The following is a 25,971-nucleotide window of genomic DNA, read 5'->3' on the forward strand; positions in this document are numbered from 1 at the left end:
AGCCAGAATTGTATTACTGTGTTTATGACATAAAGATATTTTCAATATGTTCATACCAGTATCTGATTTTTAAATTACCCCTATTTTTGCAGGGTAAATAAATATATAAAATAAAGAATTTTTTTGTACTTCTATATTTAGCAATAATGATTATGTGCTTATTTATATTCATAGATACTATATAAAGTTATTACTATTGCTTTATGAAAAAGCAAGTGTGCTTTTTATTTTGTAAGAGGATACAGAGTCAACTTTTTTTAATGCCCCCTTCTTAGGGGGTAAGGATAACTGAGATGCGAGGAAGTTTTCAAAACAGGGACTCTGGTGCTGTGGCTTGTGCAATTTCAACCTCTAAAGGTCAAACAGTGTTGTTTTTGCAGAATTACAGCCACGTGCTTGGTTCCCATCTCACCCATGAACATTCCAGGACTGAAATCTTCAGTTTTGCAGAAAAAGTAAGCAAACTTTTTGCCCTTTGTCCTGTGAGAATATTTGATGATGTATCTCCTAAAATAGATGTGCTCGAGGGTAAACTGAAGTCACTCCTCTGTCTTCCTGCTCTTGATATGAATGAAATTTTCTTAATAGCTTATTTACCTGCAAATAAATATTTGGTGATGCTGGGCTTTGGTAGAGCTCTCCCTGTATTGAAAGGAGAGCACCAGGAAAGACCCAAAAAAAGAAGGGAAAACTATTTTTCTTTCCATAGAGAAAACAATCTCTGAAGCTGCATGTCATTTGTGGGCCCATGGAAATCAAGGTGAGATTTGACTTCCACAAAACAAAAACATTTCAGAAACAGAATTAAACAAGGAAAGTCATTAGGTCAGTCGATGCCACAGACAATTGTCTCTTTAAACTGAGTATTGCTGTCTCTCAGTTTGAGGGTGCTTCCTGGTTTCTCTGTGGCTGCCAACAGAAGAGATAATGCAATAGTTGAAGCTCATTTGAGCTTTGAAGGCTTAGATGGATCCAGCTCTCAGCTCTCCAAATGTCCTGTGACCCAACGGCATTTCTTGGGGTTTGATTGCTCTGCTCTCAAGAGGCTTCTCTGCAAACCTGGCAGCAGCAGAGCAATATTCACAAGGAATGGAAATTCGAACTCTATTTCTTTAAATTTTTCACTTGACTTTTAATATGTTTTCCCCTTGCTCATTTAATTCTTTTCTCTGTAAGAAGTTGGACAAAATTCTAAGTTAAGACTTCTTATTTTTTTGTAACTGCTTCTTTTTGGCTTGCATGGAAATAATTTTCTTAATAATGCCACAACGCAGAGCACTTGTACAAATTAGCCTGAGAGAGATGTGTTGAAGTCATTTTGAGACTATTGCATTATTTACATCATGACATTCTGTCAGTGTACTAATGCTCAAAAGTATTTATATTTCTGGACTTAACAAATATGTAAATCAGGTGCGCATTTCCCTCGGAATGCAAATGTCTCTAATGAGGAAAGACAAACTTCAGAACAAATAAACAAAAGCAGAGAAAATGTTAAATAGCTCATGTGAAAGTGGGGATAGAAAGGGAGTGGACTGGAGATATTGGGCTGTAATCCTTGCAATCCTGGGGTTGTTTAATCAGCTCATCTCGAAACTCTGACAGATCAATTGCTCCTTAGCCGGGAGAGAGCTGGGGAAGGATGGCAGTCAGACTGAGTTTTCCCATAAGAAGGCATGAAAATCTCTGGTTTTGCTCTTTGTGGCAATCTAGAGAGCTGAGAGGATTGAGTTCCACAGGCTGAATTCGTTAACTCGGGCACAATACCACTCCAAAGGGCCCCAGCTCTCTGAAACACTTGTTTGTGTTGCAATAATTAAAATAGCTGTTTGATTTCAGTGTAGAGGCACAGAATGGGAATAGCGTCGTGGTGAATTGGGTTTGAGTATTATAGAAGGATTTGAATGTCCTTTAGAGAAGCATTCAGCTCAGATTTCATGTCAAAACTTTGCCCTGATTTATTAAGGATGACTGATATCTTTGAATCACAATGCTCTGGATTGAGCATATGCATGGTGGAATGGTTTTTATTGTGCTATGTTTGTGCTGTGCTTTTTATTATGCACTGCTCACTGAAAACTTTATCTTGCATTACAAGCTGAATTCCTTTCTGAAGAGCAATTAAACAAAATTTGCTTACTAAAATAAGATGTTATTTATTTCAAGCTGGCTTCTATTTTGAATTTTGATGGCTTCCTGCTAAATATGCAAGCTTTCTTTTCTGTGAAATTAGCTCAGTATCTAAAAATCTGAGTTATGTGGTGTTTTGTTTTTCATCATGTATCTTCAGCCCCCAAAGTTCTGGTAAGCATTATATTTCCCAATTATCAGCCATCTTTAAGAAGATCATTTTGGTAAAATTAGTCTGAGTTCTCAAAGACCTATGAATTATGGATAGTGCCTGAGTAATAAATGGGGTAAAATGTTTTAATTAACATTCTTCAGTAATCCTTTAGCTGCATATTGTATGTAGCTATTGCTTTCTCTCTCTAATTTCAGACTTTTAACTAAAAAATGTGCTTTGTGTCTGTTACAGTCAGTTGGTTTCTGTGCTGTGACAGCCCCACATTCATGATGCTTCTGTCTCATTTGTCTCTGTCATTCCAGATCTGGTCCTGCTTTAGCACACCCTCATCAGTTTGTACTGGCAGAGCTGATGGGGAGGGATCATTAGTAGCAGAGCAAAACCATCTTGAAAAATGCTATCTTGAACTTCCCATGTGCTGCTTAATCTGTCATGCAGATATGGATATTAGAGGCTGGAGAACAAGTTCTCTGAGCAAAATTATTTCCTGATCAAATCTGTCCCACAGTTATGCCAAATCTGCATATCCCAGTGTCTAGGGAATGTCCACCCATGAATTAGAGGGGTGACAATTCCTTGAAAGGAGGACATGAGGAAGGCTGTGCTGGCAACATTGGCCTCTCTTAACTTCCCTTCCGCCATAAAGGTGGAGCAAAGGTCTGCACCAATATCGGCCAACACAAAATTTATTTCTCATTTCTTTCTCAGCATTACACTTCCAGCAGCTTTCTACTTTCCCTCTGCTAGGAGGTAACATCATGTAGGAGGTGCTGGTTTTGTGCTGCATGAACTCTGAAACCTCATCTCTGGAAGAGCGAGGAGGCCGTAATTACTGTGAACTGCTGGGCAGAGAAAACCTGCTATTCACTAAACTCTCAGTAGAAGCTGGACTAGGATCTTATTAAATTGATACCTCTAATAGCTCTAATTAATGCCTTGGCTGGGTCTCCAATAGAGCAAGAGTTCAGTGACTTTCTTACAAATTATTCTTCACTATATAGGCATTAAACTGACTTTTAAGTAGTGTACAGTTGCTGTCAGCTAAAATGCTGCTCAGAAATCTGAACGGGCAGGTGCCCTTAAGTCCTGTTGATTAGGATTAATGTTTTAAGTACTACCAGAAACTACATTTACAGTGCATAAAAGCAATCTTCAAGTGTAGCTGCAACACAGAATATTATTTAAAGGCTCAGACCCTCCAGTGGACTATTTATGTTTTACCCTAATTTTGTAGAAAAATGTGAGGAAAAAAAAAGATGTGTGACAAAATAGCAGATGAATGCACTAATAGTTTATGGTAGCAAACTTGTCTAGGGAGGAGAGTTTATCCAGGCTTTCCTTGGGATCTGCAACTTTACAAAAAAGAATTTTCATGTCAGGAATTTTTAAATTGATAAGTTAGGAACATCCTTCACCTTTTATGTTCTCTTCTTGTATTTAAACTTCTCATTGTGGATATAAAATACATCAAAGCAACCAAAATGGAAGATTTGGAATGAAGAATTCAGGAAAGAAAAAAAAGTCAACTTTAGTAAATAGCCTGCCATTCCATAATCTTTGAAAAAAGTTTTGACATGATATGCTTGTTAATTTTTATTTGAAATACTAATTTCTTTTTATCAAGATTTTTTTATCAGTTGATTCATGTCCTTTGTGCCAGAAGTCAATGTGAGTTGTCAAAATAAGACACGGATTCTAAAACTACAGGAGTGAAGAAGAGATGAACATCTTTGTTCCTGTTTGATTATTTCAGCATATTTTTCTGTATAAAAATATCTATTTGATTTTAAATGATTTGATCCTCTTATTTTTTTTGACTTTTTCCTTTTTTTTTTTTTTTAGGCTTCATTGGCAAAAATAGTTCTGTAGTTCTCTGCTCTTCTCAAGGACAGTGGAAATGAGTTTTTTATAATTTCTGAGTTTATGTTGTTCTCTTTTTAGGACTAATCCTTACAACATGAGTCTGACTGGCTTTTCAGATTTAAAAGTTTTCTGAGAGAGTGGAGAGAAGAAAGGTTATGTGAGAACAAGGATTGCATGTTAGTTTGATTTCCTTATGAAATAATGATGATTTCTTTTCCTAGATACTGCCTGCCAGAAAGATTTGAAGAGGTACTGAGCAGCAGTAAATAGAAACTCTTCGTGGATTTCAGTTTTGCATGTTTAAAAAGCCTTCATGTGAAGGTGCAGCCTGGAAAGTGAACGGACAATAATTGGTGCCAGAGAACCGGGAGGCTGAGTCAAACTCTCTGGTTTGAATTTGATAGTTAATAGCTTGTTTTTGCAGTTGTTGGAATTTTTGTGGTGTTCTGTTGGTTTGTGTGTGTTTATACTTCTCCCTGTACTGAGAATGGTTTCTGTTCCCTCTCAGTGTTTCCTGTCATCCTGAACTGTATCACTTTCCTCACGCTTTTGAAACTTAAAGGATTTCTGAAAATCCTTCATTCACTGAGATCAAAAGCTTCTGTAAACCTGGGTAAGTCAGCTGCACTGGAGCTGTTTGAGGTAATATTGGTTGACAATCTACCTCCCAAATCTCGTTCTTGCCTAAAGTGTCTGAGCCAGTGATTTAAGCAATGTTACAAATTTGATCAGTGTTCTTATTTTTCACCTAGGTCTTACCCCTGCTGCTTTACCCTTGATTCAGTTCTCCTCTGACCAATTCTTCTTAAGAGGTAGTGGCTGTTTTCTGATCCCACTGAGCCCAAGTTGTTTGAAATTCACTTTTTTTTGAGAGAGTGATTTCTCCATGTTTAAATAGAAGTCAACATGAAGAAGGCAGTAGTGCTTCAGCAGGGATCGAGCTGAATATATTTCCTTCTGAGCTCAATTAGCTTGTGCTCTTCAATTTCACTTGGAGCTATGACTATGATAACTGTAAAAAAAAAAAAAAGCAAGTTCCAAAGTCTTAGGTGACCCTGAAGCATAGTTCTTTTTCAAAAACAGTGGCTTTAGGTGGGTATGATTGTTTGAAAAATGAATTGCAGATCTTCCCAATGTTGAGATGTTCCCAATTTGGATGCCCCTCTTATTTTAAGTGGTTTCTTGGGGTTCTATCTTCTGTTTTACAGGTAGATGAGGAACTGCTCCAAATGGTTTCTTTTCAAATATGACCTTTTATGGCTGGATTATATCTATCACAAACTCATATGATGATTTAGCTGAGATAGAGCACTGGGTTATGCTACTGTGCCAGCACTGTTCCTGGACTTGAAGATCTGCCCACAGCTAGAGCCTGATTGCACACTCTGTCATGGAGAAAGTTCAGGGAAAGACAAGCTTTCATTTGTGAAGCAAACAGAAAATCCTGTACGTTCATTTCAGCTGTTCCTGTAAGAGCAAAATAATCCCAGAAAATCGAAGAGGAATCAGAGGAGGCATCCTACTGCTCGCCCACTTCATGCCTATCAGTCAATTTGTGTGAGGAGAGAAATAATATATGAAGAGTGTCTCCTCCGAAAAATATTTATGGCATGCTCATTCCTGCTTGTTTCCTTGCTTTATTTCATTTTGTTGTTGAAAGAAAAGGCTGACATATTCCTCTGTGGCTGATGTCTTTAGGAATATTCAGGGTAGTCCCACTGATTAAGATTTTCATATTAATACCAAAAGTAATCAGCATGAAATTGAAAAAAGAACCCCACCCTTTCTGTTTTGGCAATAAAAATGCAGAATAAACAGCTTCTACCCATCTTAAGTGCATGATGGGTTAATCACTCATGAAGTAATCATTATCTTGCAAACACGACTTACAGCTCAGGGGAAATGAAAAATAAAATAAATACCATGCTGTTATTTTTCTTTATTATTGGAAGACATTCTGTGGTGTCAGTGCACGCAGAGAATGTTGGACAAGTGTTTAAAGAGATTAAGCTACTGTTTGGGAAGGATTTTCAGAGAAAACTGGAAAAGCTATTATGCAGTGTGCTACTTCATGTTTCAGAAGGTTATAAAAACTTAGAGAATAGGTAACAAGACTGAATAAACAAATGCCTGCTGAACCCTGGGGGTGTTGGCTTCAATAAGAGAGACATAAGCCTTTAATTTTTAATACAAGTAATGTTTCTTTTAAGTACCACTTTTTGTGACATAACAACTGCAGATCATAGAAAAATATGGCTGAAGGAAGCTTTTTCAGCTTTTTCTTCAGTTTATTGCTCACCCATAAGAAAAGATCAATTAAACTATTTGTGATTAATATTTACTCTGTTTTCTAAATATCCTTTTTTAGCACCGTTGCCCCATGTTCCTCCCCCCTTTTTTTTTTCTCTTTTAAATTAGACTCTAAACCAGTCGACTGTACCAGGTTACAAACACATTATGGTTTGGAAATAAAAAGGGAAATTCATGAGAACCTTAGAGAACTTTACATAGTAAGTTGTGTATACAGTAAGAGTTTGACTTTTTAAACTCTGGCTCAAGGGGTATTTAGGGAGAAGAAGAAACGACTGCTAGAAATGTCTAAATTTTTATGCTTAACAATCTTTTGCTACAAACAACTGAACATTTCTAGCTATGTGTATCATCTGTCTTTGAAAAGGACCAGTCGCTGAAATAGTTTTACAAAACGAGTCTTTGATCTTAGAAGGAAACAGGAATTGTGGACAAGCCCATTATTCTTTTAGTATCTCTCCCCACTTCCACACCTCCTCCCCAGTCAAATCCATTTGGAAAACAGGTGAAATTAGTGGAGCTTGATAATACTGAAGGATTGCCTTAAGAAAATCCTGTCTCTGTCCACCATTTGGGGCCTGTATGAGGAGCCAGGTGATGGGCACAGCAGAAACAAAGCCACAGAAGATCAGTGGAGATATGAGCAGAAGGTGAGGGCAGTTCTGTGGGAATGGGACTCAGTAATGTTGGGCTTAAAGATGCTGTCCTATTGTACTGAAATGGGCTCTGGGAGTGTCTGGAAAACATCACTAATGTGAGGAATAAAACAACAGAGCAATGCTGCTTGAAGGCCACTTTAAATACTTGTCTCTGAAAGCAAAATGTCTGTCAATCTTGGCATTAAAATCGGGCATCTCCTATCTGATGGGGTTTCTACGATTGTCAGCAATCACACTGTGATGACTTGTATCCATCAGCACTGGGGGAGTTAAATCAAGTGCAGTGGGCACTGGTAAGAGCCGTGGAGGGAGCCCCAGGTCAGTGCCAGTTTGTTACAGTATTAGAGAGCGTCATGGTGGGTGCGTTTTTATGTCAGAAAGAGTCTCAGAGTTAAGTAGGATAACATTACTGTGTCAGGATAGTGGGACAATAAATGCATAACAGCTGTTATTAGACACTCTAAGTACAAAATAAATCTGTTTCCAAGAACACCATTGTGAATGAGAAAAGGAGAGAGAGAATTATCCCTTGCTGGTAGCTGTTAGCATAGTGGGGTAAGCTGCTTTCCTCCTTCTTTCTGTTTCTCATGAGTTCTCCAGAAAAGGGACTCTAACACAGAGGTTGTTAGCTTGGCAGGAAAAGTCAGGTGTCCAATTTTTGTTAAGCTTGTTTTTACTCATGATTCAGTACACTGCATTTATGGCAAATAAACTGGTCCTTATGGCAGATTTGCACGGTATTTGCTCTTGATAAAAATGCTGGTTTTGCCCAATGTTTTGGAACTTCCAGAAAACTGGAGGCAAAAGGGCTCCCAGGCTACTTATATGCCTCTGTTGGTCTATTTATAATTTTTGCTACTTTTTAATTGATATCTGTACATTTCAATATTTAGCTACTGCACTGTCGCTCTTTATCCATTGCTCTCTCTTGTTTCCAGAATCTGGATGTATGAACTTGCAGTAAACCTTTTAAGTGATCACCCTGGGAAGAACAGTCAGTTCCATGTGAAAAAGCATTAAAGTCAGCTCATGTGATGCACACTTTTGGGTTCCCACTTCCCACAGGAACACATCAGAAGACAAAGTATGTTATTAAGTCAACCAAGCTCAAGTTTGTCTTACAATTTTTCCATTCATTGAAATGGGACGTGAATATTTTGTTTCCTAATCAGCACAATTGCCCTGGAGCTCATGTTGCAGTGTGTCACCACAATGACAGCTCCCCCTGAATGACAACTCTCATCTGTAGTGAAAAATGACGGGATTTGTAAACCCAGGTTGTTTAAAGAAGACTCAGTTCTTGAGTGACTATTTCACAGTTAATCATTGCTGCATTTTTCAGTACACCTCGAATACACCTATTTCAGAACTGATCAATCTGGTCTGCTGAAAGGGACTTTAATAGTGCATAACAGGAGATTCTGTTTCAGCACCTACTAACAGAATATTGTTGATGGTAATTAGAGGATTCTCAGAGACATTCTACACATTGGAAAATGTAATCTAGTAGAAAAATCAATAGTGATGGGTGACAAACTCTCTTATCATGCCTTTTGTTGTCACTTGGGCAGTTACTGTCACTACCCTCTTCCTAAAGGAGGCCTTAGTTTTTTATGTAGCAGAAGCCCCCACTTGTCTCTGAATGTGCATTTGCATGGAGCTCTGTTATGTATATATGTATTTTTATATATATAAAATTCCATTTATCCTTAGGTTTCTTTAATGGCATCTGGCTTAAAAAAAGGAGAAATGAGTATTTTACACTCGTGAGCATGGGAAAGGAGTCTTGGACTGAAGGCTGACTGGGAAGCTCTCCTGTGGTTTTCATGCTCATGAATGTAGCCAGAAATCTGAATATAAATCACTGTAAGGTTTGGTAGGTACTTTAAACACAAGTTTTGGGAGTTCAATTTGTATCAGCAGTACATGGACTGTATGAATTTCAGATCTTGTGACAAGGGATCGACTCAGCAGTGTTTGGATGGCACCAGGCCTCTGTTTGTACTTGCAGACCAGGGAAAATACTGCAAAATGTGTATCTAATGCTAAGAATAATATGATCCCTCCTCCCAAAATGAGGAAAATAACTGCTAACATCATAAGTGCTTCTGAACACTTCCAAAATCTTCAGAAAATCTGCAAATTGTCAGAAAATTTTAAGGTGTACTATGGCAGAAATCTTGACATAAGTCTGCTGCAGACATCAAAAAGACTGATGCTGGTGTCACACTGATTTCATTTTCCTTTTGTTGTATAAATATACACATAGTGCTTTAAAAATATTGGAGGTGATCTGCAGTGGTTCATAAAACCTTGCTGGTTTGCAAATCACTAAGATATTTTAACTGCTTTGCCTGGTTCTGAGTTAGTGTCTGCAGGCATCTTGCATTATATTATACCTTGGAATTGCATCTGAAAGTTGTGGATCTGCAACATTGATCCAGAAACTTGGTATTTCAGCTTGAAGGAAAAGAGCAACTTCTGTGTGGGGTCTGTGGTGTGAAATTCTGCTCGTGGTAACTTCAACAGTTTCTCCTTTGTTCAAAAAATGCTGATGGTTTTGTCTTTCCTCTGCACTTCAGTGGAAGGAGCTTTTTTTAGGCTCTTTACTTTCAGCTCTTCTTCTGAGATTCTTCTCTAGTGAATCATGCCACATCTTTTTGGTACCAAAATGCAGAGACTTTGAAAGAAGCACTGCTTCCTAGTGCATACATTTATACATTTTATTCACTATATATAGACATTCATGGTTGGTAAATATTTGATATGTTGGCAGTTGAAGAAGGTTTCTCTGGAAAGGATGACTGAAACTGGTGATGATTTTGAATTTCAAGTAATTAAATGATATTAAAATAATTTAACAAACATTAAATAATCTTAATGAATAAAAAAAAAAATTTAGTGTTCAGCAGTTAATGACCAAGAAAATTTGTTTTCAGCAGTTTAAGGGCATTTAAAATATTTCAACATTTTACAGTGTTAACGCTTTAATTATATTACTTAGGATAATAATAGGACATTTAACTTGCACTTCTGTTCCTTGCTTGCCTATAAGATTTCCCCCAGACATTTGGCATGGGACAGCTGAGTGTACCTAATTATCATTCCCAAGATCCAGTAACTCGTTTTTTCCCCCACCCCCATACTATATTTACCTTTCATGTGGTGGGTTATAAAAACTCTTACTCTGAGGGCTCACTAATCCATGTTTTAGCAGGCTGGGTTCAAAATGTTCTGCAGTCACAGATAGTCTTGCCTGGGCGTTTTACATAAAGCAAAGCCAAGTTTATGTAACAGAAACAGAATATGAGACGTATGGCAAATAGTATTTGTGATCCTTCTGCTCCCAAACTCTGCTACCTGAAACTTGGTTTGTTCTGTTTTGTTTCTTTTTGTGCTCCCTAATGAACGTTCCTCCTGTGTCCTAGGATAGCTGGTCACACGTAGATGGACCTGTGTGTGGTGAGTCCAGCAATTATTAGAACCACTTTAATTTAAAGCATTTCTTAGCACTGCTGACATGATGAGAGTAGATGACAAAACGTGCAATGAAATACTGTACCTTCAGAGAAGTGTAAAGTTGGTGTCATGTAACACTTGTTTGGTGATAGATAAGCTAATGTAATTGCACGGAATAAATGTCATCACCTGCATGAAGATAAATAGCTTTTCCTGCACTAGCATGCTTTTGCACATAAAATGCTGCCATTTTACCAGTTGTCCCCGTTATTTTGCCGAATAAATTTTTAATGGCCATAAAAGAAAAGTGTGATATGTCTGCTTAAGTGTTACAGTGTTAACAGAGGGCACTGCTGTGGTTCTATATAATTGAAATCAATGACATTGTTACCTGAAAAGTTGTTTTGTAGCACTGTTACTTGACAGAAATGTTGCTTATTTCCATTTCCTGACATATCTAAAAGTCAAAATGTGTGGAATCAGATGCACATGCATTATTAGCACGTGGATGGCTGGGATTTTATGCTCACAATGCTACCTTTTGCCATAAATACCTGAAATGGAGATTTGATGTGTTATCCTGCCAGACTGGGACATGAGGCTGTCACCTGGAAGGGTGGCACTGCGTGAGTGGAAATGTCAGCTCATTCTGTCCTGGTAACAGCACTGCCAGGGCACAAGGATTTGCCAGGAGAAAAGTGTCTATAGCATATTGATGGTATAGAAGAAAGGTCAAAGAGTGTTATCAAAAAAGTTTAAAAATATTAGAGCAGTTTCAGAGGGTCTTTTATTATGAATTGGAAAGTGTTTCCCCTCATGCGCATGTAAAAGGGATAAAGTGAAGATATATATTGTAAATATGAAAATTGCTAAGAATTCTGGGCTAAGATGAGTTAACTGCCGGGCAAGTACTTTGCATCATATTTGCTAAGCTGATTTGGGGTCCAAAACCAGTTGTCTGAAATTTTAAACACAGATATAGTGAATGTCTGCATTTCATCTGACACATTGATATCCCAGACTTAATGAAAGCAGCATTTCTAACACTCCAGTGAACAAACCCAATATGTATTCAGATGAGGAATTAAATTACTTTCATTTTTGCTAAGTACTAGCTTTCCTGGACATGTTTGGACAGCTCCTTACTCATGTTACTCCTGTTTTGTGGAGAAATGGTTCTCGTTTTGCTTTTTGTAGCTAATAGTAATTTAACAGGTAATAGTTGGTGGCATTGGAAAATGGATTTTTTTTCTCTAGGTCTCTTACTGTAACTTTTCCCCTGTGAAACACCAGGAAAAACATAATTTCTCTTTTAGTGTCTTATGGAAATGTCTGAATGTCTGGGTGTGGGACACACTGTGTTTGGTAATCACAGGAGTGGGTCCAGCACAAGGGCAGCAGTTTATTCCTCCATGTGATTATCCCCAGTTTGTGCCAGTAAATAAGTAATGCAGTTTTTGGTGAGCACTAATTAGAGCAGTGGCAGCTGCACACTGTGTCCCGTGGTGCTGGGCTGCTGCCAGGCTGTGTGGGTGTGGTGTCAAGGCCTCCCTGCAGATGTTGTTTCAGATGACTTCAATCCTCACAACTGGCACATCCCCAGAGGAATTACGGAAGTCTTCTCAAATGAGTTAAATCAGCTTCTGTAGAAATCTCAAGGGGCTGGGTGGCACTTTCTGGGCAGTCAGGTTTGGGAAACTTTTCCCTGCCTGCACAGCACTGATTGTCCTCTATAAACACGTCAGGAGTGCCCTCAGCAGGGCCTGATTATATGTGATAAGGAACAGAGAACTCACTTGGTTTTTCAGCTGCATATGCTTTTTAATTTCCCCCATAAGGAGATCTCTGTGAATGTGCTTTCACACAGCTCGTTGGATTACAGCCCAAACTGTGTTTTAATATTTGTGTTCCTGTAGCTGAAGGGGTCATCACTGATGTACTGGGACCCAGTAAGCACTCCAGTTAATGATGCAGAGCTTTCTGGCTTGGCTGGAAAGAGATGTTCCTATTCTTGCAGGAATACAATTCCACTGCCTGGCTGCTGATAGTCAGTAGAACATTGCCACCCTTTGGCCATAAAGCAAAGGCACATGGGGAGAGAAGCACATTATGCGAGTTGGGGATGCTGCACAAAACTATTTAAGAGTATATTAATTTGTAATGTAACTGCTCGGCAATGGGAGCCCAGTTGGGTGGAGGTTGTTGGCATCATTTCCTTTGCCTTAGTGTATTTCATACCACGGTGATGTGTTTAGAGAGAATATATTATGCTACGTACTAATTATGTTTTCCTGAGAACTGAATTGCATATGCATTGTGAAGATAGGATGAAGGCTACCATGGTTACCATTGTGCACCCAGGAACTTATTTTATACAGTGCCAATTAATCTGAGGTAATGCTTGAGAGAGAAGAACATTGAATAAGAAATGCTAATGTCTCAGCTGAAAAGATGGAAATTAGATAGAAAAGCACTGCTTTTATTGAAAATTATATGTCAGGGTCAGCATTTATAAATGAATCCACCTGTAAGACTAAAACCAACAGCTCTGCTTTACATTAAAAACCCTGTATCTCCCTAGGCCTAATTGACACACAGGACACTGCTGCTTTATCAAAGATATTCTCTCAATAGGAGTTTTTCCCTTCTCATGATTTTTAACAGCATATTCCTGCAGTTGAGACTATAATTGGGGATTATTGCTATGTCAGAAAGAGAGTGCATTTGCAGGATGCAAACACATCTAAACCTTATACAGGTTACAGTTGCTTGGGATAAATCTTGTGCTTCTGGCCAAAGGCTTCCAGATGGTGGGGACTGGGCGTGGCACAGCTCTGACTCCTCCCTGCTCCTGGCAGCTCCCTTTGGCTCTTGGAGTGTTGCTGATGTGGCTGTTCAGTCACCTCTATCGCGTTTGCACGGCCAGGGTTTGGTGGCGAGGGGGATACGGGGGTGGCTTCTGCGGGAAGCTGCTGGAAGCTTCCCCAAGAAGCAGCTTCTGGGGAGCAGAGCCAAGGCTCCAGCGTGGAGCTGCTGCTGGATAAAGCTGAACCCATCAGTGACAGTGGCAGCACCTGTGGGCTGATGTGGGTAAGCAGTGGCAAAGTCTCTGCACAGTGTACTAGTTTGAAAACAAACCAGTGGGAGGTACCAAGTCAGAATAACAATTTAATTGGGAAATTAAAGAAAAGGAAAAAACTAAAAGAAAACACTGGTTCAAACTGACAGAGTCAAGATACAACCTGACACGCTATTAGTCAGGGTGGTGGTAGCAGTCCTTTGAAGCAGTGATCCTGTAGGAAAAGGGTCTGCTCTTCCTCAGAAGGTCCAGTGGTGGCTGTGCAGCTCCTGTCCTCTGGAAATCCAGTGGGAAGGGTGTCTCTGGTGCTCAGAATCTCAGATTATATCCACGATGGGATGCTTGGTTCCTCCCTCTGGGTGGAGCATCTCACAATGGGGTAATGAGTCATGAGGCCAAGTGTTGATTAGGCTCATTAACAGAAGATAGTCCGGAGGGAGTTATCTCTGAGTCAGGCGGCAGGACAATGATGGGCCATTAACAGCAAGATAGTCTGGGGGCAGGAGGCAAGGAAACACTGCCCCACCTGCTTTCAACAGCTCATGAGGATGGTGATAGAATACACTGCAACCCAGGACACACAGGAGCAGCTGCAGCCAGGGAAGAGAGCGGTGAGAATATGGGAGAAACAGCCCTGCAGAGCCCAGGGCGGTGCAGAAGGAGGGGCAGGAGCTGCTCCAGGCTCCAGAGCAGAGGTTCCCCTGCAGCCCCTGGTGCAGCCCATGCAGAGGCAGCTGGGATCCACCTGCAGCCCCTGGAGGAGCCCACACTGAGCCGGGGGATTCCTGAAAAAAGCTCTGTTCCCATGGGAAGCCCACACTGGAGCAGGCTTGCTGGCAGGGTCTGTGGCTCTGTAGGGTACCCACACTGGAGCAGCCTGTTTCTGAAGGACTGCATCCCATGGAGAGGGACCCATGCTGGAGCAGTTTGGGAACAGCTGCAGCCCACCGAAAGGGCTCAGTATTGGAGCAGCTCTTTTGATCATTAATTTTTACCATGTTACAAAATGTACATGACACTGAACGTTTAATCCTTAGAAGAAATCCTTCCATTCCTTTTGGTTCCCTACAGTGCATGACCAGTTGGATTGGAGTTAACTTGGCTGATGTTCTGCTGAGGCAGATGAGGGAATCCTGCTATTGTTCATTCTGCTAGCTGAGCAGAATCACATTCTGTGGGACTGGCAATTTTTGGCAAAAGAGTAATGGTAACAAACAGCTGGGAGGCAGCAACTTCAGCTCCCACAGATGTCCCAGCAGTGAATAGCTGCTCGAGGCAGCAGCTTTGATATTTAAGTGATGGAATGTTTATCTTACCGGAAATTTAACTACTAAAATGCATTCGTACCTTTGTCCAAGTGTTACTCATTAAACATAGTCCATTGGCTTATGTGACTTGTAAGTATGTTGTTACTATCTTTCATTAAAAACTGATTTGCTGTGCATAGTAAAGCATGCCAATGAAAATAAAAGTAAAGCTTTTTCATCAAAATCCCTTGTTAAAAAAGAATATTTCTTCTAAGGAGATATTTACTAGCCAAATATTTTGGAAAATGATCAGCTGCTGATTCAGATCCTATGTATAAAACTTCGTGTTGAACTAAAAAAGAGCTGCACAGATGTGTAACAAAGAATCAAGGGCATTTCTGCATCTCTGCTGAAGCAAGTTCACATTTAATAATCAAATTCTTGGCAGGAATATTTCTACAACCTGTGTCAGTGGAGCATGTATGAGCTTAGAAAGGAGGTTTATATAATTATCTCATTATCTAATTTCAATAATAAAATAATTGAGTTGCCTAAATGCCTATCAGTGGAAAACCAATGGAAATGGTGGATCTGGACATGTCAATGGAAACCTTAACTTGTCGGTCTGATGGAATCTGCCTGATCTCTGAACTACTCTCCTTCCTGGGTGAAATGTTTGCTTTCTATTAGTTTTTGTTAGGATGCTAATAAAATGTTAGAACGAGTGATTTCATTTTCTCATTATAAACCCCCTTTGCAGGTCTCCCTTTGTCTCTGGCAGCAGCAAAGTTGACTTGTGAGGCCAACACTGCCCCTGACCGGGTAAATAAACACCTGAGGCTCCAGGCAGGTCAGTGGCTGCCTTTGCTTGCAGGGCAGTTTTGGCAGGAGCAGATTTTGGATATGGATACATCAGGCAAGGTGGGTGAGGCATTCTGAGAGCATCTGGTTCTCTGGATGGATGGACACACAGATGGAGGAGTTCTGAGTGACTGAACAGCACCGGGGTTATTCAGCAAGCTGGCACAAATTTGTTTCTCTGTGAGGAAGCCTGCAGTGGAGCTGGAGGCCATTCCAGCTGAAAACCTGGATCTGAGAGGATGGAAGGTGGTAGGGAAATACAAAGAACGCTATATTAATGAATATTAATTTTAGAAGATTAGCTTTTAAATTAAAATCTTGAGATAAGTAGTTATAGAGGGAGTTTATACATTAGGAAGAAGTAGGACATGGTATAAAAGCACCTTGCCTCATTTGCAATCCAAATGAAAACATGCAAAATGGTTTTTTGCAATTTTGGATACTCTTAGAAATTAGGACTCATCCTACAAGCAAAAATCATTACAATAGGACCAAAAAAAAAATTGTTTGCTTGACAATAGCTGTCACAGGATAGTGTCTGCTAAATTATATTCAAATTGATGAAATGTATTGATTATTTACGTGTTGAATAACACATGGAATTATCCTTGTGAAGGAGGCTAACCATTGCTTCTAATGGCATTAGCTTATCCATCCTACCTCTTCTGGTTTCCCAGTTTATAAATTCCCTGATTTTTGGCAACTTTTGGTTTTGTACTTGGGCTGTATAATTTAGCATCATAAATAGCTGAGACTGGCAAGCAATGTGTAACTGATAATGTATCCAGCAGCTTCTTTTATGTTCTGGAGTAATTGTAAACAAGAATAAAACTGATTATTTCAGCAAACAGTCACAGAAATTGGTTTTAATTTTAGATTTTTGCCTACAGCCAATAGAAAGAGGATGGTACTTTGCATTGGTTAATCTTTGCTGAGGATGGAAGGAGCCAAGAACTACCATAACTTCACTTACAAAGGATTCCCATGGATCTGTTGTGCAGCACACTGTGTGACTGTGGAAAAAGAGGTGGATTTGTGTGCAAGCTCATCCCCTCACTGCTGAGCACTTTGTGTATCCATTCTCCAGGAAAGATGCACTCTGTTGTCATGTTTGATTGTTAAGAGGTTTTACGAGGTTTCTTGAGGCTTAACTCCATTTGGAATGACTTCAAGGTTGTTCTGCCCTCAAGGCAGAAGCATCAAGGCTCTCCTGCTCTCACTGAAGCATGTGTAACGTCGAGTAAGTCAGTGCTGCCAGTGAACTCAATTCTTCAGTGTGCGAGGAAGGAGAATCCCAGTGAGCAGAGTTTTGCTCATTTACTCCCTGCAGAGAAATGACATTTGTTCTCCACAGCATTTTCTCTTGAGAGGACCAGTTATTGGCTTATGTCACAAGCAGTCTACCATTCCTCAGTGATTTATTCCTCCAGGCATACACGGATCTCTTTCAATACTTGGTGATCCAAATTTCACTCTTATTGATTGTAGGAGTGTGTGGTGGCTGTGAGAACAGAAATTGTTCTTGAGTGTGTGTTAAAGTTCACCTGGTTTTCTTTCCGGTGCAGGGCTGCAAGGTGTGGTGTGTGTATGTACACACATACTCGTGCTTATAGGGATAAAAGCCTTCAGTAGCCTTTTGTATTCACTAGCTGACACTAATTCTAGTCAGGCCTCTGCCACTGGTACAGAGCTGGTCAGGATAATCAGAATAGAAATAGACAATCAGAATGGCAAAAGTTCCTCTTTTTCCTTTACCTACTGCAGCTGGTTTGAGGGTAAGCACAGAGAGTGTATGTAAATACCAGACAATATTATATTAGCCTGTACATTGTCATGTGTATGCTAACTTTTTTGTTGCTTTGAGGGTGATTAAAACAACCAAATTGGAGACAGAAAGCAAAAACTAAGAATGAGAAAGTGATGTTAAAATTTGATGGCAAGCATATGGGTATGCCCACATCCCTTATAGCCCTGTTACGGGATTTCTCTGGTGACATTGCATTGGTTGCACTCCTGGAATAAAACCAGTGTTCTCTCTTCTGAGTGCAGTGTTAGTATTTCTGCTCTTTGTTGCTCTCTGAAGGAGCCATTTAGAGATGAACTGGATAAGAAAGCAGTAAAATAGTTCAATGCCGTGGTAGCTGTTGTGGTGAGCAAACCCTGTTAGCTTGGCTTGGGCCAAGGGCCACTTCAATGTCCAGAGCACACTCAGGGTGCCACGGTCACCAGGGACTCACCACTGGCTGGGACTGGCACTGGTACTTTTGAGGCCCTTCTCTATTGCAATGCAGTTTTTCCAGGCTTGAGCATGAGGGGGAAAATATATAATTCAAAAATAATCAAAAAGAATGAGAAGGTGACCCACTGATGAACTTAGTCCAGCCTTGACTCACTGGTTTTTTTTAGCCTTGCTAGTTAAATTTACTAAGGCAACAGTTCTGGTGCTTTACACAGTACATTAAACAGCTTAATCATACTGTCCTCTCTCGCATTCATAAATTTAGCGTTTGTATTCCTCAAGCAGCTGTTTTCTTCTCTTGCTCTACTTTAGTTCTTCTTCAGAATACAAATTCCAGCTCATTTCCATTTTTTCCAGACCTAAGACTTTAAAGTTTTGTTCTACTGTTTGGTTTTTAACCCTTTAGACCAAAATTTGAGTGTTTTTTTATTTTTCAAATAAAATATTCCTTTGCTGTTAAATATTTCCCAGTATTCTTGATCATCCTTCTGGAAGGAGGGTCTTCTGGGACAGTATCTGAGACAGAAGAGCTTGTTCCTCCTCTTGAATTTGACTTGATTGCTTTCATGCAGAACTAATTGCCATGTTTTCACAGGTAAGTCCTCATTCTGGGTGCACCTCAGTTTTTACACATCAAAGAATAAAGCAGACTTCAGAGATGGAACTTTTAAGATGGGAATTAATAGGGTCTGTGCTTTGTCCTTCAGAAAACTTTAGACCTAAAGTATTCTGAATTTGGCAGCTGAAAATTTTGGTAATAGTGGCAGATACTGATAACACCCCTTCCCCTTCTTCCCCCTTAGCTCCAGGCTGAACTCCTGCACACTGAAGTCTGCTTCTCTTTAAAACCCGACAAAGATTGCTCAAGGGTGGTAAGTTTAAATATCAGGCTTAGATCAAACAATTTAAAATGAATATTGTTTATCAAGGCTTTTTTTTGTTATTAAACTCTGGACTTGTAAATTCTGTGAAGGCTGGGAGTACACAAAGAGATCAGATGTGCCCTGGGTGACCCCAGCTGACCAAAGGGCTATCCCAGACCATGGCATCATGCTCAGCAATGAAAGCTCAGAGCACACAGGAAGGGAGGACATTCACAGTTCTGTCCTTTGCCTTCCCAGGGATCTGGTGCATCGATGGAGCCCTGCTTTGCAGAACAGGGGTTTGGGAGGCCTCACCTGCTCCATCTGGAAAGTCATTGCAAGGACCCTTGTGAGAAGCTCTTGTTGCCACCCAGGCAGCCACCAACCATCCTGGGAGAGACTTGGCTCCAGCAGGTAGGTGTTACTATGCCGAGATGGTGATAAGTTTTATTATCATAATTCACTTAAACAAGCAGTGTCTGTGCAGTGAGGGGTGAGCACAGGCTGCAGCATTTCACAGGTTAGAGATGAATTTTCTACTCCTCCTTTGCTTTAACTCACTGCAGAAGCAAACTGCAAACTGCCGACAGACCTTGAGACATTGCATTTCTTCTGTGCTTACTCCAGTGAATGGTGTGTGACAACATCTGCAAGTGCAGGAAGGAGCAGTTTAGGAAGAGCTGCTTGTAGCTTTTTGTTTTAAGCACAGCCTTCCAGGAGATTTGCATCCTATGGCCAGGCCACAACATCATTTGAACCCTGTGGGAATTAACAAAACGTGCTCCACAAAGACTTTGAGGAAGCTGCTTTGTACCATTGCAAACACTTGAGGAAAAAGCTTCTGCAAACGCTACAGGATACTGCAAATGGCAGCACTGGAATCTATTTTATTTTAGCTGACTGCCTTCTAGGGCTCTCCTGTTATTTTTCTTCAGATCCTGCTTTTGTGCCCCACACAAAGGGAAGTGTGTGTTTTGTTGATTGCCTTGACTGTGCCAGCAAACATGCAGAGTAAGAGTGACTGATGTTCTGTGAGCTTTCTTATCTTCCATGATATGATTTCTCTAACAGCCATTCTAACTCTTTTCCCTGCATATTTGTGGTGCTGAATGCAATTCATCTTTTCACATCTTTTTTCTCATTGCCTTCTCTGATTTTCTTCTTTTTCTGGCTTAGAGGACAGCAAAGTTGTAATAACCATTGTTAAGAAAAGGAAGGGAAATGAGAGCTTTTATGATTGTTAATACAGAGCTATTTTATCACAGCAGATACTAACAGACCTTTTACTAGAAACATACATTTTCTTTTATCAGGTCATTATTAAGGAAATCTTTGGGTCTGAGAGTCTTTCTCCCATTGTCCCTCCTACCCTCCCTCCAAAATCCAAAAACTGAGAGGCATCATGCATGAATAAGTTACAGAGAAAGTTTTGAGTTTGGTCCAAAAAAGACCATACTTGGAAGCAAGTGGCTGATCTGTATTTCATTCTGCTTTCTAATTCCTTGTTTCCTGTGCTGAGAATTCCCTTTAGGATTCCTGTAGATGGGAAGGGTTTGATGCTGGCTCTTGACTGAACCACCTGAAGGCCTCCATCAAACTTTTCACTTCATAGGAATTATCAGGTTTTTTCCCTGGATTTTGTTGTTAAGTTTTTAAATTGTGTTATGCTACCTATGGATCAAGGTTTTAGCAGGGCTGAACTGACACAGAGGTTGTCAGAAAGGAAGAGTGATGATGCTTACCCTGAGGAGGTTAAAAAGCCCAACTTGCCATTATGAAGGCATTTTACTGCCTTAGGAGGTCAGTACCTGGATAAGGAAGTTCCAGCAAAGAGTGTCAACAGAAAGGAGTGGGTTGAAGTGATTTTTATGGAAGGCACACAGCAGGTCAGCAGTAGAGTGAGGAATAAATTTCAAGTCTTGTGAGTCCCAGCCCAATGTCTTTGCATAAAATTCTGCTGTTCTAGAAATCTCATAACTGCTGAGCACACCAGAAGGTAAAAGTTGGGCTGCACACCTGTGCCACGTGACAATCACTGCGCTCTAGTTAAAAAACCCCAAAATACCATTAATTAAACCTAATTAAAACTCCACCTATCTCTGATTACAAAAAAATAATCTGTGAAAGGTGAAATGTCAGCTGTGCCAGCACTTATGATCCCTTCTGAAATAAACACGTTTGGAACCCAGAGTGATGGGAGAGCTGTGGGCAGTCCATGAGAGCAGTGGAAATGTGTCCTGTGCTCGAGGCTGGCCTGGGAGGGCTGATTCTGCAGGCTTCTCTCAGGTTGCCTAGTTCTTAACATTTGGGGAGTCTTTTTCTAATTGGGAAATATTGCCTATTATGGTTTTTTGGTTTTTTTCTTTAAAGTGTTTCTAGTCTTTGTTTCAAAACATCCTATTATTGTTTCAAACATTTTTTTTTCTCTTTTCCCAATTTTTTTTCCTTCCCCAGGATTGTAAACCACCTGGAGTGAGGTGTTTTGTGTTGTAAGCCAATGCTCAGAAACCAAAACCATAATTTGTGATTGTATTTCTCAAACAATTCTTAAAAAAACACCTTAAAGTTACAGAAATAGTTTCAAGTATCTCTCTTTATTTATGCAAGATTCCTATACACGCTTGCTAAAATAACTAAAAAATCAGCTAGATTACTGTTTCTTGTTACAGATTTACAGCACAATGGATAGAAAAGCTTCCAGAAGTGCTTGGGGAAAAGATCTGGGACAGACTGTGTAGATTGAGAGTCTGATACAAAATGTGGGAAAGCCTGTCTAGCTTTTATTAATGCCATTTTCTCACTTAGTCCCTGTTCCCTCCCAGAAGGCCAATCTGTAAGCGTGGAGACACAACTGCAAAGCAATTTGCAGTTGGCTGGCAGGCTGTGGAGAAACATCCTGAATATCTAAAGCTGATATGGAAAAAAAATATTCTAAAATCACTCTACTACACCACCAAGATCATAGGACACTTCACAAACAGACCAGGATAAAAAATATCCAATGGTAGCTCAGACTACTCAAAAACTTTTTAATTGGACTGGAGATCCATTTTTGTTACTTTGTCTTGCTGTCACATTTCAGAAGTGCAGCAATGCTCTCGAGTTTCAAGGGGAAGATGTCCTGCATAGGTGGGGCATGTAAATTTAAATACAGACACTTCCTACATAATAAAACCACACACAAGTGTAGGGACATGAGACGTGTTAAAATATATCACCAGTGATACTACAGATGATTATATTTGGCACCTGGTGGAGAACATACCTAAGAAGCAGGAATTACCATCTAAATGACTAAAACTCCCACTGAGATGATGGAATGTATTTATTAGGTGGCTGACAAGCTGGTAACAAAGACTGATATAATTGCAGCTCCGGGTTTGTTAGGTTAAAATAGCAATGCTCTGTGAGCTGTACACATGAACAGGAGGCTGAGCTGTTGCACTGGGTACGCTTGGTGCAATCTCCTTGTCTTTTATCTTGAGCCCTGAACTTTCTTGTTCGTGTTCCTATTTATCCACCCCTGGTCCACCTGAGGGGAAAGTTAAGTGAGCCAGGAGCTGGGTGGGAGTTTGGCCATCAGCCGAGGCTGACCCACCACAGCTGTAGACAATTAACAGTCAAAACTGCATCCCAAATTAGACTCTGAAGGGAATGAAGCGATAAATGCCTGAAAATGAGAGCTTCCCTTCTAGAAAAGGTGGATCGCTGGTTTTTTTGTTTCATTGGTTAGTTGTTGTTTGATTTTTAGCAAAGAACAGGTATAAATGACATGTCCTGGAATTAATTTACACTGGGAACTGCTTCTTTAGCTGTTAGACAGTGAGGAAGCAGCATTACCTCTGAGGAAAATGAGTCAGACAAAATTCATTAATTGAAAATAAGATGCACCACTTAATGGAGGTTTATACGACACAGTGGCCTCCAGGAGTGCAGTGCTGCTTTGGGTGATGCAGGGAATCCTCTCAGGGCTGCTTTGGGTGATGCAGGGAGCCCTGTCAGTGCCTGTGTCTGCAAGGACTCTGCAGAAATTCCTCCTCACCTGTGGGTTTACAGTATGATGTACTGCCAGGCTCCTGAGGAGACTCTGTTTGTTTTGGTGATCCTGATAGGCTTATGCAATGCCATCTCTCCTGAGATTGTTCTTGGCCAAATGTTAAATCTCTCAGGTATTTATTTGTATTTTCTTGATACATTTTGCTTTCCTGTGGTGAGTCACGCGAGCTGTGTAACACAGGGCTTACCCCAAGTGGAGGTTACTGCCATGAACTGGTAGTACAGATTCCCCTTTTCCCCTGCTCCCAAGGAAATTTGATTCAGCAGCTGAGGCTGAAGCCTGGGAGGTCACTGCTGCCACCAAGAGATCTGGATGTCACATTGCAGTGGGAGAAGGGGCTGTTCAAAGGCAGAGAAAATGTCTGGGGTATGTCCTTTTGTTTACTCAGTCAGGAAAAAAACTCCTTAACTCTGAGGAAACAGGAAATTAAAAAGAGCTTGGTTGTGCCATTTTTATTACCCAGGGCTTGAAGCATGTGAGGCCCGGTGCAATTCTGGGAATATGAGGAGATATGCACTAATACAGCAGCAGTTTTACTCTTTAGTATTTTGTCCTAACTGCTAGTAGAGAAGGGGTCCAGATACAATTTACTATTTTCTTATTTCTGTTGTGCTGGAAATTGTCCAGCCCAACACTGTGTGTGTATATATATATAAACACACCTTGCACATGAAAAAGACAACTTTTGTTTCTGACACAGGAGTTGTACTGTCTTTTGTCACAATTCTGGAATTAATCTGATTGGAACACTTATTAAGATACTTAATATGAATATTTTTCAAAGAAAAACAAGGAAATCCAATTTTCCTAATATTGTGTGTGAGGTACATTTTTAAGAAGAGGAATTTATGCTTTTCTTATATATCAAACAGACTGACAAAATATGAATAATATAAATACAGCACAATTTTGCATGGCTGTAGCCCCTGTATATGGATGCTTAAAGGCAGTCCTTGGCCACCAGGCTAAGCAAGATGATTTCAGGATGTATCTTAATTCAGTAAGATCTTGAGGAGGGGCTGGTGTATCACATGCACACCTCTCGTGTCCCCCAAAAGGGCACTTCTGATGAATTCTCTTCTGTTTTCTCCTCTGTCTTCCCATGGGAAATAATCATGGCTTGGTTCTCTTTCCTGCCACGTGAGAAAACCACAAACCAGTCCCCAGGCTTGCCAGGTAACTGTTCAAGTAAGTATAAAGCAAAAAGGGCTGGCTGCTATTGTAAACAGAATGTGAAAGAGTGACAGAGCCATGAAACTGCTCCTCTGTTACCAGACTGGCATGAAAAGAGATGGAGATTTTTACACATTTGCTCTCAAAATCTAAGTGGTCCACTGAGAAGTTTAAAATACTGGCATAAATACACTGGGCTTTAATTGATTATGCCTGCATCTGTAGTTCCCAAAGCTTTTTGGTTACACAGAAGGATCAGAAAAGAAGCCTATGGCTGAAAATAAAACTAAGGTTTCACAAAAATGCTGGTTGATCAGTAGTGCTGTAAGGATAGTGTGTGTGTCTCATATGCACAATCATATGCTTATGTCTAAAGTAAAAGTCCAGAGGCAGACCTTTGGCCAGATCTTTTTCCAAGATAAGTTTCATAAGAAAGTGACAATTTATTAAAAGGTTTTAAGAAAAGGTCAGGTTCTGATAAAACTTCAGAGGCGAAGTTATTTTAGGTCCAGCATGATTACCTGGTAATGAGAGACCCAGCAGGCTGGGTTTTATGGCATTCATTAAGGGGTGAGAGAAGGAAGATCTTAGGTCTGATTTAATGGCTATTCCTGTCTTCTCCCTCAGAAAACCTCAGGTTAGCAGAAATTGAGGAAATGAGTAGAAAAACTAAATATTTTTTGCATAGATATCTTTCATCAGGAAACTTTGTACAAGGACATGCAGTGCCAGGACAAGGGGGAATGGCTTCAAGCTGAGAGGCAGTAAGTTGGAAATAGATATTAGGAAAAATTCTCCCCTGTGAGGGTGGTGAGGCCCTGGCACAGGGTGTCCGGAGAACTGTGAAGTGTCCAAGGCTGGGTTGTACGGGGTTTGGAGCAATCTGGGACAGTGGAAGGTGTCCCAGATTGGGATGAGCTTTAAGGTCCCTCCCAACCCAGACTGTTCTGTGATTCTGACTCCAGCTGTGCTTTTACCTGAGCCTCACCCCTCCCTCATTCTCTCACTACCTCCGTCACTTTACAGCAGCTTTATTTGCTGTGTTACCTCTTTCCCACTGAATGCACAGGGAAGCACCCAGGAAGGACCAAGATCCCTGACCCTGAAATAGCCACCCATCAGTGTTAGGTGGCAGCTCCCTTCTGTGGCAACAGTAAAATCCTCCCCCTCCCATCCTGGGTTCGTTCTGTCCAAGCAGATTTGCTCTGTACATGCTGAAGTTGGGAGTTCTGAATGCTCTTGAACTTTTGTTGTGGAATCAAAAGCAAAATCTTCTGCCTTCGTGTGTTACTACAGAAATGCTGTTTGAGAGTGGAGAGAGCAGAACTGTTTCATTAAGAATGCAGTCAGAGCTGAGTGCCAGCGCAGAGTGGCTCGTTGGACCACTGCAGCAATGAACTGTTCTCTGGGGCAGCAGGCAAATACTACATTCAGATATAGATTCTTCTCTTATTTCATCTTCCTTAGATATCTTTATTTTCAGAGGGAATCATGTAATGCCTTTACACTGATAAAAGTCAAAGCAAAAATATTGGTAAAAGCACTCCGTGGTGTTTGAAAGCTCCCACTACAGCTTGCCAGGACTGAATTTCTGTCAGGTGTCTCTGTGTATTTGATTTCTGCCTTTAGCAGCTGTTTCAAGTCAAAGAGGCCTTGACTTGTATAATTTAGTGCTGATTTGTAACTGGGATACGTATGTGCTCACATAAACATAACATCCAATTCAGAGGTCATAATTACCCTGTGCTCAGCCTCCCAGTTACAGAGCTGAGTCTCATTTACATGCAGCACAGCTACCAGTGCTCTATCTTTTGCTAGAGACAAGAAGGTGTCCTTAGATTTAAAAATACATCCTC

General features: G+C 40.4%; 1 long non-coding RNA gene across 4 annotated transcripts in view; it reads left to right on the forward strand.

The window, feature by feature from the left end:
* Window positions 1–25,971, forward strand: part of LOC120412022 — a 104,101-nt gene that overhangs the window by 39,316 nt on the left and 38,814 nt on the right. Inside the window, exons 7-10 of one of the 4 annotated variants that reach the window (XR_005604676.1) lie at window positions 381–455; window positions 4,390–10,599; window positions 19,144–19,299; window positions 24,088–24,130. This is a non-coding gene — a long non-coding RNA (uncharacterized LOC120412022). Of the gene's footprint in view, window positions 1–380; window positions 456–4,389; window positions 13,782–19,143; window positions 19,300–24,087; window positions 24,131–25,971 lie in introns of those variants that run through there. The other 3 variants (XR_005604678.1, XR_005604675.1, XR_005604677.1) reach the window with 3 other exon arrangements.

The sequence above is a fragment of the Corvus cornix genome, chromosome 4A (assembly GCF_000738735.6).
Source record: "Corvus cornix cornix isolate S_Up_H32 chromosome 4A, ASM73873v5, whole genome shotgun sequence".
Taxonomy (NCBI): Eukaryota; Metazoa; Chordata; class Aves; order Passeriformes; family Corvidae; genus Corvus; species Corvus cornix.